This window comes from Manduca sexta, chromosome 26 (assembly GCF_014839805.1).
Source record: "Manduca sexta isolate Smith_Timp_Sample1 chromosome 26, JHU_Msex_v1.0, whole genome shotgun sequence".
Classification (NCBI taxonomy): Eukaryota; Metazoa; Arthropoda; class Insecta; order Lepidoptera; family Sphingidae; genus Manduca; species Manduca sexta.
The window spans coordinates 10,776,871-10,791,718 of NC_051140.1; the positions used below are offsets into that span (position 1 = coordinate 10,776,871).

The window sequence follows — 14,848 nt, forward strand, 5'->3', positions numbered from 1 at the left end:
AAGTTTGTGAGGGTCGATGTATGTATGTTTGTTCCTCTTTCACGAAAAAACTACCGAACGGATTTGGATGAAAGTTTATAGTAATATTGTTTTTTTTTTTAGCAACCATGAGGTATACACACTGAACTGTGTGCCTGGTCGCGGCAAATGTGCACCCATGCATAGGCGTGCATTTGGTGTGGAGACCAAACGCACAAGAATTGCCTCGGGGGTAGTAATATTGGTTATACATCACAATAACACATATAATAATAATAAATAATAATAAAAATGTTTATTGTAACACTTCCGAAATTTACAAAGTCTTGCAACCTTGGCATCTGAACTAGGGTATCCTGTGTCTCAGATGCCGAGATTTTATAGAACAAGGTGCCACTCATGAAGAGCTACATGTTACAGCTAATATATTGATCCATTAAACAATTGGAAAAAAAATAATAAATAAAAAGAATACAAAATACACTTAAAATTAAAAAGACACATGATAATAGCATAAAATAATAATTGAGTTATGTTTAACATGGCTGTTCATTGTCTAATAGATATATGTACATAGATATATAGATATATATACATAGGCTACAGTTTATAATAATTTTGTGTAATTTGGTCATAATATAACCATACATATCAAGTAAGTCGGAATAAAAAATGCAATATTGGCGTACGCTGCCTAAACCGTTGGAGTTAGACAAACATGATGCACCGTAGAATTGTATGTTTTAAATAGTTCTAAATAAAAGCGACAGCACATTTGTGGAAGCCACTATGGACAAAATAGTGAGCCATAAATATAATTAAATCGAATACTTTTTTTTACAATGCACATTTTAGAATATTTATCAAACTCTTAACAAAATAAATACATTTATCGCTTTAAGTATTTAATGTAGATAAGCCTTTTTTTTTGTAACCTATACATATTATAAACCAAAGTCCCCTTTTTTGTCTGTCTTATCGAGTTATCGATTTTCTCAAAATCTACTGAACGGATTTTTACGTAGTTTCGTATGCAGATAGTTTACCCTGGGAAGGTTATAGGCTACTTTCCATCCCAGGAAAATATAGAGCGGGACTTTTATCCCGGAAAACTCCTTCAAGCGGGCGAAGCCGCGAGCAAAAGCTAATAATCTATATAAATATTATAAAAAGGTAAAGTTTCTAATTTTGTTTATTTGAAGGGGTAATCTCTGGAACTTCTAAACCGATTTTGAAAATTCTTTCACTAATCGAAAACTACATTACTCCTGAGTGCTATAGGCTACTTTTCATCACGGGAAAATATAAAGCGGGACTTTTATCACGAACAAACTTTATCACACGGGCGTAGCCGCGGGCACAAGCGTAGTGTTACATAAAGTTAAATAAATATTTTCATACAAATATGATCACATTGTTCCACTTCCAAATAAAGCATATTTAAACGAATAAAATAGCATTATTTACTTACTAAATAAAAAAATAAGCACACTGTATATGAGTGCAATCATCCAAAATCTCGGACATAAAACGGTACCATTCCTTAATATCACAAGTTAGGTACAAATTGGCACCCGCATACGATCAGTACGCCCACGCTTCCAGCGAGCGAGATATCATTGTGCGTCGTTCCATCTAGAGGCCTATTCAGAGGGCTACAACAACGTAATGGTTTCGACATGTGATGTGCATTACCACTGTTTGAGCATTGAGAATCGTAATTAGGTCATTTTTTACTCAGATATCATTTATTCAAATATTTATCTGTGCTCGTTAAGGTAGACTGTAGACTAGGAAAAATCGATGTTTTATATTTCCCGTCACGTCATGTGTTAAAATAACAACTGTATCGCAAACATCAATGCTATTTATTTATTACGGACGGACGGCAAATGTAATAGAGAAGTTGTGATTCACAAAACGTCCATCCGCATTCTGTCTAGACAGTTTAAAAATGTCTTATTTTAATTCCGCCAGCGACATGAATTTGTCACGGAATCAGAATACGTGAATAGACTGATGAGCTTCCAGAAAGTGTTTGACGTTAGAATAGAAGAAACGGCATTATTCTCTATGCCTTCCGGACTTACACTAAGACCCATTTCTTGTTAGCGTGACTATTGTAGAGAACAATATTATAAAGTTTAATAAATTCCTTTTGTGTGATGTTTTTAATGTGTGGGATGAATAAATAATCAAAATTATAAGTTTAATCGTTTCATTCTGATAAAATGGATAGTATAGTTTTTTTAATGACGTTGCATTGTTTGGTAATATAGGTGAGTATTTATAATTGCGTAAAAGTATGATAAATAATGTGCTGGAACTAGAGTTGTAAAGACTACGCTATTGAAATAAAACTAAAAACTATTTAACGGATTTTATCGCGGTTTTTTATATTATTATTTTCTCCCGACGTTTCGAAGACTTTGCAGCCTTCAGCTCGGTCACGGGGACTGAGGTAACGTTGTTCATCCGTAAAGTCAAAGTTACAATATCTACCTACATTTTTCAAATATACAACTTTTTAAAAATTTTAACTGTTGACGGTCCGATCTACGCAGAATGAGCTCACAGTGTCTTGAGGTCTGGCAGCCGGTCGGCATCTGATTTAATTAAATGTAGAACAGGATCCCAGGCTTGTGCAAGCTTCCAACCATCATCCCTATTGAAATTTGGGTGTTTTTTAATTTCAATAGCCTCGCGAATCGTCCTAGGCAGGAATCGGTGTTCTTTAAACATAAGACTACGCTATTTAAAGCCGCGAAGTAATTACTGAGATTCTGATCATACAAGAACTGTAGACCCAAATAATCCCAATACAATACAACATAAGTACGTAACTAGAAGTGACGAACATGCGTCGACAGCCGATGCGGCGGCTGACTGTAAATCGTTTACAAAATTTCCTATGAATCCGCAAATGCCACGTTATTTTATTTGAGAGCATATGTCAAACTGCCTGTAATGGTGACTGCATGTAATGTAAGAAACTGATAGAGGTTCAAATCTATAATTAAACGAAGTTAGTATTATGTATTTATGTATGAATATCGGTCAGTCTTGGAATTTTGCGCCTATTTTAAATGTAATGTTCAGTCGAGTCGAAATACCTTTTTGAATAACTAAAGTAATACATGTTCTCAGAGAGGTTAAAGGATTATAGAACTCTACCTACGGATTTCTTACTTGAGCTCATAATTTATGTATGTGCGAAAAAGTACTTAAGACAATCCCAAATACAAATGTGATTGGATAACAGGAGCGTTGTAGAAAGTCTGTGTTTCGTTTTTACGAGTGATCTTATATTCTATTTGTTCTTAGAATTCTGTGTAAATTTATTTATTCAAACATTTTTATCAAAGAAAGATTAAATTTACATTTTTTATATATTTTACATCACCAACACCTCATTTTTTATAAACTTCTTCGAATCTAGCAACTATTATAAGCAGAATGTATAATGTTATTATAATAAATTATTCTATATCTAAATATCTGGTTTAAAACCATTATAATGAAAATAAAGTCAACACCGGTATGCTAGATTTTTTTAAACCAAAAGATACTTCACAATATTATCAACGTTAACGGTTGATTGGGTATAGTCAAAGTAAAACAATTTAATCACTAATAATGTCATACACAAATGTAGCACGAATTTTAATTAAAAAACTTAGAATTAACCATGGCATTCTCGATTTGATACTTAATTATTGGAGGTAGAAGGGCATATGTAAACGATGATTTTTATTTGATTCCAGGACGCACATTTTTGATATGTGTCGTCTTTGCGCGTTTTCTGTGAGCACATAAGTAAATAGGTACATACTTATAGACATTATCAGTCTTATTTATAAGTTAAAAGACAAATTTACTCGATCAGCTGTAAGTCAAAATCCGCCATCTTGCCTTAAACTAGGAATCGGTGATGTTTTTAAAAGCTATTTAAGCAATTCTTAACCACCTTTTAGCGGTAATACAAAGTTTATAAGTAAGATTGTTTATATACAATTCTCAATTTGTATATGATTTAAAATATATTTTTGTGGCAGTAATGTGCTAAACGAGTAAGTAGATCATCCAATGCTATGTAATGACTGCCGTTGATAATCTCAAAGGAAAAATGAATATTTGGCATTTTAGAGCCTTTCGTAATCTCACTAACGATACAAAACCGAAAAAAACAGATATATCATTGAAGTTTTATATTACGTATGTAGAAGTCTTTACCTATTTCAGATTATCGTGGAATCATTGCAATAAAAATGTACGTCTGGGATTTAATAAAATTGATAGGCGTTAAGGCCATCATTATTTAAAAAATCTTAAAAAAACAAAGCTTATCAAAGCAACTATATCTCGGGCAGATTAAAATCTTTAGCAATCGAAAAAACGTATGGAATAATTAGTGTGCATAGAGCGAAAGATAGCATGCATTTTTTTTATTACCTGAATAAGCAAACGAGCAACCTATCCGCTTGATAGTTAAGTGAGGCTCGCCGCCCATGCACTCATGCAATGCTGGGTGAACAGCCAAGGCGCTGTCTACCTGGAGCTGAGGACTTTTATAAGCCTCGTTTAAAAAAGGATAGGCCATAGAGCTCGAAGAACACCGATGTAGGGAGTAGTTTCACAGTTTGCACGTACGCGATAGAAATATCGTTGAAAGCGCAACGTGCTGTTATAGATCTATTACGTAGTACGGATGAACTACACTGCCATGGCGAGTAGTTCTATAATAAAATGGTACTGCAGGCATCATATTATATAGTTCCCCGGAACACTCCCCTTGGAAAAGGCGGTAGGGAACATAGAGATCCGATTTCTCTGCGTACCTAGGACCTCCACTCTGTCCTTGAAATTAGGATCATCGACGTTCCGAAATCCACTCCTTTTCAAGAAGTCAAGCGGGTTAAGCAAATATGTGGGGCTTCTCCCTAGAGGAGTGAGTAGCACTTCACGTGTAGCCGGACTTGCGCTTTATAAAACCCCATTCTGTGGCCCTGCGTTTAGTACCGCTAGTACCTGTTCATAATTCCCAAGTTTTTGCTGGCTCGTTTGGTTTTATCCTCTAAATGTAATCTATACATCACGAATTTTTGACGCCGAGGATCCCAATAATATTTAACATACAGAAACTAACTTATTGAAACTATGGTGCCATGACGAATGGATTCTTCAAAGCAGTGAACGCGTAAACTTGTCTTTCAACGGGTTGAATTCATCGAGATTTTTTTCGAGACCATTTGGGAGCCCGTCGCAGAGAGCTCCCGACTTTAGCCACAAGTTGTGACCGTCTTTCTTCAACTGTGTGCCGAGGGGCATACTGTTGGCTTATGTATCGCGCATGACACGTATTATACTATATTGCAATTCAGTTTGCTGTTAATGGAGTTCAACATGTCATCGGTATGCAGAACGAAGAGCATAGGCGATAGCAATCTCGCCATTTTAACAATGTATGTGACTAATTTTCTTATTTATTACTTACTATTACGTATACGATATACCTACCCCTCGTATAAATTTATTAGCTAAAAATTAATATCTATAGATAATTAAATTGGTAAACTTACTCAAAATGTTATATAAAGAATACTAATTACTGACAGAATTTTCAGTGAATTAACGCGGCACAGATTTTTCGAATACCAATGTACAGCCCATATACATTTGACTTAGCATTCGAAGTAATAGGCGTATATAATCTATAATCTCTTCACTTCATATTTTTATGTTTGTGTTTCACTAATAAAAATGTAAAAAAAAATGGACCTTATAATACAGCTCTAGGATTGTACACCTTTTATTTATGTTCAATCCATGAACAATTTAATGTTAATCCGTTGAAATTCGTAATCCATTCCACTAAAAACAATATTGTAATGTAATGCATTGAAGTCAAAAGCGTCATATTAATATAAAGGTGTGGCCATACATAGCTGTCTAGGTTGAGAGTGGTGATGGGCCCGTGCGGTATCAAATACAACCACCGGTTTATACATAATTATTGCGATTTTTTTCAGGAATTCTGGCGCTTGTTAGTGAGTTGTAAAGGAATTTTCAGTTTAAATAAATAATTTGGATATTATTTATACTTCTAACAGCAAAAAATAACTCGATTATGAATAGGGAACCTATAAATATTATACTACGGACTAACGAGAGACGTTGCGTCTCTTAAAGGTCGTCAGAATTGTCGTCGTCATCAGCCGACATGGCAATATCAAACAAGAGGCTTTTGGATATATTTTCTGCATGCACACGTCATCTGCTTCTATCAATGCATGCCCTGACAGCGGAGCCGTCACTGTTCGACTCTACGTGGCTTTGTGGCCGTAGCTTTAGTAAGGGGTTTGACGGCGCCGGACGAACGCGTGTTCACTTGAATATTAATTACTTGTAGCTGCGCTTCCGATCGTTACGCGTAGATTATACAGGAAGCTCGCTCATGTATACATTATTCATATTTTTAAATACAGAATATGCCGACCGGAACTGTACAATATGGATTAAATTGTAGAGGTAGCTGTGCTTTCATTTGGGTATGTGGAAGCTTCAATGTATCATATGTATTTTCCGACTGGCTTTTAAAGTCTAAGTCCAGCCCGTCTTAAAAGCTTTTATGGATTCTATGGGTCTGAAACTGACGTACTGTGGCATTTTGCATTGCTAAAATTTCATGTCACCAAGATTGATTTAATTAATGCGACTATTAAAGAACATTTATAGTCTTTTGAATGAAATTTTAAGATGGATTCACAACATATTATATTTACACTAATGTATTTTATTTACAGGTAAAGCAGCTTTCCTTCGCGCACACCGTGAGTGTATTTGATTTATCACATCGCTTTCCACACAATGCACTGTTTGTCTGAAAAGTTTTATCATAAAAGCTCTACAACTTTAGTTTACTGCAATGTGCGACTTAAATTCGTGGCGCTGATGTTGCGTCACAGTTTTACCACTGATTCAATTGTAGATGGAGCTGTACTAGTCTGAATGTAGTGCAGTCCAAATGCGCTAGATGGCGCTGTATTGAAATTTTTAAAAATTGTCTTATGATTTTTTTATTTATTATAAATTTAGTTTCAATAATATTTATAATTGACTAATATTTTAATAATTATAATATCATAAAAAATTCCCTATTTTTTTCCTGTAGACCTTACACTCGGGTAATTTATATAATTTCCCTTTGTATAGGACTTGTTTTCTGTATTATAATAAACAATGCAACAGATCGCCTCATTACTCTAACTGAACCTAAACACAATAATTAGTTCTACAAAACCCTTCTCAAAATGTCGGCATGAAACGCTTTTGTTAATAAATATATAAGAAAACGTTATTAAGGACCTCTGCTTAAAAATTTAATTTTGTAAACACGAGTCACAGGGATGACCCCTTTGTTAGATTTGTTATTTAATTTCCCTTTGTGTAGTTTAGAAGTGGTCTTATTACTTGTTTCACAAAACAGCTGTTTACGGTAGTGGCGTCTATTACACTGATTGCCTCTAGCGATGGGTATTTAAGGGTATGTAGGCCAAGTGTGTTCCGTCCCATGATGTGATAGGGGGCAAGCCTATTGCCATATCGGGAACAAATTCCAGATTCCAGGTTAAAACTGAATAGATAAACCCAAATATCGCTTTGCTCGACCCGGGATTCGAACTCAGGACTTCAGAGCGATCTGAACCGCACATGCGGCACATTACGCCACCGAGGTAGTAATGACCGATACGATAATATTGCTTTTTTTAATTTACAAGAAAAATAATTATTTTTGGTGCATAATTTTTTTTATAACAATGATTGAGTATTTCACATAAATTCTTTTTATAATTACGCGTTAATAGTCATCTATAGTTTGATATAAGGTATACAATGTGCACGATTTTTTGTTTGAGTATAAATGATTCATAGGTATTATTATATCGCATTGTAGAAATTTCTAATGTAAATTCATGATTTAAAAAGATATACTTACATATAGCAAAGTTTCGTTATAAAATATAGGCTATTAATATCGTTTAATATACTTGTTCAGAATACGACCACTGTTAGTTCAGCATTCATTTTGTAGATGGCGTTAGTAGTTTATATTCTACTCACTATTAAGTTTCTATTCATCATTCATTATAACATGCAGCTGTTATACTCGGGTGGCTCTTCAGAATAGTTTATTTCAACGTTTATTCTATTTGTCTTGGTCATGAGGACTCATTACTGAACTCTCTCTACAATTAGCCGGGTCTGTCATAGTTTACAATATAAATCTTATTTAGATTTTCTTAGCATTACATTATATTAAACTTATTTTAATATTTTTTATTTCCTAGCGTTTGCTTACGGCACCGGCTTCGTATAAAAGTTATTTCAGGATAAAAGTCATATTACATATATTCCCGGGATAAAACTTATGTTCTTAGGCTGCCAAACTATTTCATTACCAAATTTTATTGAAAACGGTTCAGAGGTTCAGGTGTGAAAGCGTAACAGACAGACAGACGGTTAATTTCACATTTATAACGTAAGTATGCATATCATAAATGTAGAAACTGAAAAAAAAATACTTGAACATTTTTTTTTATATAGCGTAGTGAAATTGTAATATTTATGCAATATTTTTATATATCTGAATATTGAGACGAACTTATCGCTTGCCGCTTGTAAGCGCCATAATTTCGAATATTATTAGAAATAATTACAAAACTTATCCTTAAGCAGTAGCAAAATAACGTGGCGCCATCCAGAACTTAGACATATAAAATGCTGGATGACTGCACTGCGATTGTCGTTTGAAACATTAGATGCCAAGTCCCATAACCTAAGTCTCATTATTTAAATTAGTAACAATATTCTTCAAATTGTTACAACACAATATTTACAAACTCGGATCTCACGGTAATAACGCTCAATTAGTTGAAACATGGTTAAATTACTGCCCAGATATACTCGCAAACTTCCTATATACTTTTACAGCATTCTTTATGACAACATCGATAAATCAATGAGGACTAAGTGAACTCAAATATATTTTTGTCATTCCTGTGCTGTTTACTCAGCTATTGTCCGTATTTGCACGACCTTATGCACTTCTTATGATGTACTCGGAAAGCTTTTGATACAAATGTTCTATTTAAATGGAATTTTCAGTATTGTAATATTCATTGCAGATCACTGTTCAAACATTGACGTATATTCTAGACACGAGTGTCCATATAAACTATTTGTTCAAAATCTGAACTGAAATGGCAACCAAAACGTCACTGTTATAACCTATTTATTCACCTGAACAACAAATATTTTACTATTTCGACTAATACTTTTTATTTAAATCCAGAGTTTACACTTAGAATCGAGTTCTTATATCATGAGCGCCACTCCGTACACAACCGCAAGCTGTGTATATTGACCATACTAAAGTCAGTTTGAATGGATTGCAGTTCAATTCAGTTGAACACAGTGAATGTTCGGAACGCCAAATCTAGTACGTAGTACATATATATCGATGTGTTCAAACAATACTGGATGTAACGTGTATTCACATGTAATGTTCAATAATTGTAAATATATACCAACGCCTTTTTTGAATAATGTTTATTGTATTTGGATGTCATTCTGTAACCTGGGTAATTCGATGATAATATACGATAGAGATACGATTGTCTCAGTAAGAGGGTACACTAGAGGCCTATGAAGAGAATATTTAATCATGAAAGTGAGTCGATATATGGTTTTGTTTACATTTTTTGAATAAAAGTTAGGACACCGTCTTAGTATAGAAGCTCATTCTTATTTTTAATATTACAGACATGTTTTATTTCAAATGAGAATTGATTTATTTATGGGTTTTTTGAAGTGAAACAGTGGTTTTATTACTTATTGTTTTAATATTATACCACTAAAATTGCCCATGCTTTATAAAATTTACGACGTGTTTTGTACTGTGGTATAACTAGTTCCTGGTGACGTAGTGTATAACTGAAGGCTAGTATATTATTTTAATTTTAAATTAAATATAAAACAGTAGAAGTTATTTTACACTTGTTTTTAATAAATCACTTAAGTAAGTACAAAAATACGTTTATGTTCAAAATAGCGATCGCTTACACAAGTTAATGAAATAAAAACAGTTATGTCGCTAGACGGCGAAACTGAAAAAATCTTTTCGCAAAGCGCTATCAGCGGCGAAGATTGCATTTAAATGTTTCATTTACCTCGTCCAATGGTTTGGAAACGGTTTGCAGGGCAAGATCTCCTCCGGGTGGCATTAAAATATGTAACGGGCAAAAATAACAGATGGGTTACCGCCAACGTAACGAACTGTGAGAAAGACCCGACTCAGAAAAGAGGACCCGCGGGCCACCCAATGTTAGCTTAGGGATATATAAGTTGTTTGCCTAAAATATTGTTATTTACCTATCATTTTTATAACAAATCTGTGGATAATCGGAGTTTGTTTACGAAACAAAAGTGTCCTTTGAAAGGGACAAAGGGAAATCCTTAGATGTATTTCGATTGTGTATTTATTGAAAAAATAAACGGTTAAAATCTCTTGGAGCCGTTTAAGGCATTTACGCAATTATAAAGGTTTTGTTTTGTAATTGGATAGAACGGAGTTAACTTGGATTTGCAAATTGTGGATATCAGCTAATTTTGTTTGGCTGATATACCTGGATAATATTTTACCTAAGATATTCAAATGAACGTTTGAAATCCAATATTGTAGAGTGTGATCACTTTACAATTGGGTTTAAAAATAGATCGTATATTCCACGAGACATAGAAATGTAATGTAAAACGCCTTTACTCATTACAAAAGAGAATAATAATTATGATTATACTATTAATGCGATAATTTATGAAGACGTTAATACGCCCGTAACAAATAATTCAACCAATGGTTTTGAATGACATTTGATATGCACACGAGCGGTGAATTAACATTTAAAAGCTATTTTCCCGAAAAAAGGTTCCATTTGGATTTTATTTCAGAAAAGCGTCACGTGGGTTGTGTCATGAGCAAAGGCTTATAACGTGTATGTTAAATAAATAAACTAGCATCTTAAAATTTTCGAGTAAGTCTAAAACAGTTATATTATCCAAAGATAAAAATCACAGCGTTCTTATCTTTACCTCGCACAGAAGGACACTATTTTAAATAACTATTCACCTCGTTCGTAGAATGGCTAAAAGCATCTGCAATTCTTATTGCAACGTCCTTTAGAGTGATAATTAAACATAAACAGCATTCAACCCGTGACCCCTACCATTAAACATCCTTTATACACCCTCTTTGTGAGTTTTCCGCGAAAAAGCAATGAAACCAAAAGCGAGGGCATTAGTTGAGTGAAAACGGCCACCGCGTCCCCTCGGCCGCATGACAAATCGTCGCTATACTCCGCGGACTCACTTATTGAATGATTGATTTATTCACACTGTCTTTGCTAGTGTTGGCTCGTATTCGAATTAAATTCGTATATTCGTATATCTGCTCTAAACAACAACAAAAAAAACAATTGTATTTTTTTTTCTCCTCTCCTTATCATGTATTGTAGTCTTTACCTTAAACTGATTTTGAAAAGAGCAACACCAGAGTTTCATGCCCGTTCTTCTCTGGCGAGAACTGGTGAGAACTGCTTTCCAAACTGGTGGTAGAGTCAATATTGACGGAATCTAAATAATGTATAACATTTTACGGTTTCAAATAAATCATTTCATTTCATATACTTAATATCATCGTCAACTCGTTCGAAATACGCAAATTAAATAAGAAAATAATTTTACGTTTCCGTTATCGAAATATTTATATTATGAAAAGCCAATTAAACGCGATTATTTGTGATCATAACTTTGTATAGTCTAATTATTTGAAAGGAATTTAATACTGCATTGGTATTGTGCGTAAAGGTTCACAAAACAATTAAAAAAGGTTTTAAGGCGCAGCACTATTGGCGAAAATAAAAAAATAAAAAGAGGTTTTTAATGTGCAGCACTATCGCCCAACAGGTGATGTTCATCCACTGGCTGATTTACTAACTCCTAATGCTTTTTCGAATCACTCGATCCTAATTCACGGGATTTTCCCTTTTCAAAATGCCGTGACGTGGGGTCCAACGGCAAGTCGGACGAGACGCTGCCAGATGTGAGTTAAGTCGGCAAACGATTTAGGTTACGATGATTGATTTACAGGAAGCGTTTGTTGCCTGATTTATTATGGCTAATGACCTCCTTTAATTTTAATTTTGATTAATGTTTTTCCATAATGGTGCTTTTTTCATTTACCAATGTGCAGTTGATAAATTTAAAAAATGTATGAAAAATCGTTAGTGTTTAGGAATAATTTACGACTTTAAAGATATTTAATTTGTAGCAATTAATTTTGCACTTTAATTATAATTACATTAAGTTTGTAACTCGTAATATTTTAATTTCATTTGTTACTATTTCTTCATCAATACAGGCTTATTTACTGTAGATAAACATTAACACAAAAGCTTGGTAAGTAAAAACGCGTGTAAAAAGTAGTATCATTGGCCAATAATATTTCTAAATAATTTTCTTGCGAAATAGAATAGTTTCTACAATAGATATAATACATTCTCACGTACATTCACGATTCCAATAAATAATACTATTAAATTTATCCATCATTAATTCAAAATTTATAACATTAGTTGAATAAATAATGTGCCATTAAACTAACAAGTTCCGTCATTAGCTACATTGTTAGATTGCTAATGTATATATATCGCTGACAACTTGTACTGAAGACACTATATCCTTAGGGACTTCAAGGGGTGTAAGATATAATCTGTACGTACGACTATAATACTATCTGCTTACTCCGTCACCCGTATGATATAGCAACGATCTTTGAATTACTTAAAACGCAAAATTGTTTACTCATTAAATATTTAGATGTCCATAGCAACGGCCAATACCTATATTATCGTGATATAGGACCTCATGAATAACATCTAAATGGATGAACTGATAAACTTCGTGTATAGGAACGAGTAATTATGTAATTTGTGACACTACACAAAAAGTCTCCCTACAGAAAAGGAGATTATGCTTCTTTATATAAAAAGATATAAAATTTAACCATTATTGAAATGGTACGTGAGTAAATTCATAGTAGGGACTACTCGTTTTCGTAAGTAAATTATTTAAATATATTAATTGACAACCATTTTACTTTTACACACGTTATAACTAAAATTTTCTTTATAAAATTGCAGTCAATAAATTTTTAGTTACCAAAAGAGAAAATGCACTTTAGGACCGAGTTACACCGATAAAGCAACACAAACAAATCACTTAAGAATATAATGTTCAATGAAACCACGCTTCTCACTCGGCTGTAAAACTGGACTCAAACAATCCAACTTCACTATTAAAAGTAGCCCGACGCCCCCGTTTATTCAATATTATGAAATGAAATTTACTTGTAGTGTAAGTAATATTAATGCGACGGGGCTCTCTCCGCTCGGCGTCTGGTAAGGAGCTTTCATGGCAAAAGATTGTAACTCATAAACTATGATTTTTCTCTATGAATATTATTACTGCCGAGTGCTGCCGAGATCTGCTCATTCGGGACATATAAATTATGTCATTGTTTAGGCATTCGGGGTTAGGGATTATTAAACGTTGCTAATATTATGTTTTTTCGCTGGGGTTTGGTTTGGTACTTGTGCCTTAACCTCTTTGGAGTTTAGGTACGTATGGTATGAGAATTTTGAATGCAATCTGAATGGATTGCAAAATATATGTATTTAATTAATTAATTTATTAAACTAATTGATTACATCGATTAACACACTAACTAATTAACACTAATACTATAATATAATATGTATACAAAGCGAATATTTTACTATTATAATATAATTAAAATTGCTTGACGCATAATACAAGTTTATTTATGAAGACTAATCGACGATATACAATAGTTTTCGAGACATGCCATATCTAAGAAAGTTTCCAAACATTTTTTCGTAGTCGCAGGACGAAGCGGAGTGCTATAGTTATTGCGTTTTAGCGGTATTAGACCAGTGCTACGTGACACAGAAACCAAATAGCTTGATGTGAATCCTACCGCGTCGATTTTATTTAATATTGAACGTATTGTTGCTATTGTGTTTGGTTTAGAGCTTTAATTTTCACAAAATGGTTATAATGAAAACTGGCCAATTGTTGGCCATGGAATTAGTTGCTTTACATTCGCAAACAAATGTTATTGAATGCTTTGATAGATTATTGTTGTAAAATAACTATATTATAAAACAAATCGTTCTAAATGTAATTGATAATCATTATTGTAACTAAATACTGTATGCGAGTAGTAACAGACTAAAATGAAATGTAACTTAACATCGTTTTTATACAACAAATACACAATAACACCTATATAGTATAAATAAATAAATAAATATCTTACATAGTAAGATATTTTTTAATATTTTCCTCACACCTGTATATTTCTCATCCATATCATCCCAAACGGTATTAATCCAAAACAAAATCGGAACGTTCGCTAAGCCGCCTTCTGTTTCTGCCAATAAGTGTCTCCCAACTCGGCGACGTTAGTTGAATTCTTAGAGGCCACAACGTGAGGTGTTAGGGGGTCGTAGGGAGGGATCCACATTTGCATAAATACGTAAAGCGGTCACGTTTGAGCGGACGACCATACGTTTAACTTGTATCGTATGGATGTCCAGACGTATTGGTTCGGATTAGACAGTTGACTTGAGCCAGTGACTTGCCTGTTTAAGTGACTAATTGGTGTAATTAAATATTATTGAACGTGAATATTTTTGTCATTTAGGTAATGTTTATCAGCTAAAGCCCCTTG

General features: G+C 33.6%; 1 protein-coding gene across 7 annotated transcripts in view; it reads left to right on the forward strand.

Moving 5' to 3' along the window:
- Window positions 1–14,848, forward strand: part of LOC115450613 (polypyrimidine tract-binding protein 1) — a 431,449-nt gene that overhangs the window by 134,055 nt on the left and 282,546 nt on the right. For 3 of the 7 annotated variants that reach the window (XM_037443023.1, XM_037443026.1, XM_037443021.1), the window contains exon 2: window positions 6,783–6,809. The exons of the other annotated variants lie outside the window; for them this stretch is intronic. The gene's annotated coding sequence lies outside the window, so the exon portion shown is untranslated. The remainder of the gene's footprint in view (window positions 1–6,782; window positions 6,810–14,848) is intronic. 7 annotated transcript variants of the gene reach the window in all.